Source organism: Octodon degus, unplaced genomic scaffold, assembly GCF_000260255.1.
Source record: "Octodon degus isolate 3935 unplaced genomic scaffold, OctDeg1.0 scaffold00222, whole genome shotgun sequence".
NCBI classification, from domain to species: domain Eukaryota; kingdom Metazoa; phylum Chordata; class Mammalia; order Rodentia; family Octodontidae; genus Octodon; species Octodon degus.
Window position 1 is genome coordinate 1,421,407 of NW_004524798.1, and position 1,802 is coordinate 1,423,208.

At 39.6% G+C, this 1,802-nt stretch overlaps 1 pseudogene; it reads left to right on the forward strand.

The window, feature by feature from the left end:
• The first annotated feature begins 231 nt into the window (after nt 1-231).
• LOC105744089 lies at nt 232-1,097 on the forward strand (annotated as a pseudogene).
• Nucleotides 1,098-1,802: the final 705 nt, after the last annotated feature.

Here is a 1,802-nt window from a genome sequence, read left to right on the forward strand (position 1 = left end):
CAACCCATTCTTTGTAATATACACAAAAACTAACTCAAATGGAATATGGGCTTAAATATGAAAATTAAAATTATACAGCTTATAGAATAAAACAGGCAAATATGACTATGGGATACACAGATTTCTTAAAGCACAAAAGGCACTAATGAAAAAAATAAATTCTACCTCATTAGTAATAGAAACTTCTGGTTTTCAGAACACATTATTAAAGAAATAAAGACATCTTGCAAGATGGCAGGTGAAAAAACTGAGAAGCCAGACACTAAAGAGAAGAAACCTGAAGCCCAGAAGGCTTCTGCCAGTAGTATTGGTAAAAAGGGTAAGGTGAAGAAAGCAAAAAAGAAGTCCAAGAAGGGCAGCCCCACTGCAGCCGAAGTCCTGTCTTAATTAAAGGAATTGGTAGATACTCCAAATCTGCTATGTATTCCAAAAAGGCTTTGTACAAGAAAAAGTACACAGCTGCTAAACCAAAGGTTGAGAAGAAAAAGGAGAAAGTTCTCGCTACAATCACAAAACTGGTTGGTGGGGACAAGAATGGAAGTAACTGAGTGATTAAGTTTTGAAAAATGCCTAGATACTACTCGACTGAAGATGTGTCCCGAAAGCTCTTGAGACTCAACAAGAAACCCTTCAGTCAGCATGTGCGGAAGCTTCAAGCTAGCATCACTCCTGGCACCATCTTGATCATCCTCACTGGGAGTCACAGAGGCAAGAGAGTGGCCTTCCTGAAGCAGTTGGCCAGTGGCTTGCTACTTGTGACTGGGCCTCTTAACCTTAGTAGTGTTCCTCTAAAAAGGACACACAGGAAATTTGTCACTGCCACCTCTACAAAAATTGATATCAGCAAAGTGAAAATCCCCAAACACCTCACTGATGCTTACTTCAAGAAGAAGCTGCAGAAACCCAGACACCAGAAGGGCGAGATCCTCAACACTGAGAAAGAGAGATACTAGATTTCAGAGCACCACAAGATGGACCAGAAAGCGGTGGACTCACAGATTCTAGCAAAAACCAAAGCTGTTCCTCAGCTCTGGGGCTACCTGTGATCCGTTTTTGCTCCGACAAATGGAATTTATCCTCATAAATTAGTGTTCTAAAATTCTTACTAAGAACCTAATGAAATAACTGATACATTTTTAAAAAGACAATAAAGACAAGCCACAGACCAGAAGAAAGTAGTTTCAATACATATGTCTGAAAAATGATTCACATCCACAATACACATAGACATACAGACACACACACACACACACACACACACACACACACACACGAACTAAGGTTTGAATGCAGGACCTTTACACTAAACCACATGCTCTTGTCTTGTTTTATTCTGTTTCGTTTTTTGAGACAGGGTCTCGTTGCAGTTCAGGTTGGCCTCAAATTCTCCTTCTGCATCAGCCTCCCAAGAGCTGCAAATACAGTGCTCCAACACTCCCAGCATATGCCTAAAAATTAAAGAGAAAAAACAGTATAGGAATGAAAGGCAAAAGACTTTACACAGCATTTTCAAAGAAGGCGTCTGAACATCAATAAGGTTCATTTCTATCAACCCACGTGGATTTACGCTGTCTTTTTACCAGCAGCGTAGGGTTCCTTGGCAGGAATGTATTATAATTTATCATTCTGTTTCCTCATGGGTGGACATTTAGATTTCTTTCAAGTTTTATTTTTATTTCATTTATTTATTTTGCTATTATAAGCAATGCTGTGGTGAATACCACCGAAGAACAGAGTTCCAAGTGCGATTCTCACAATTTCTTCTCTGTCACAATGAACAGCCTGAGGCCGAGATGCAAGAA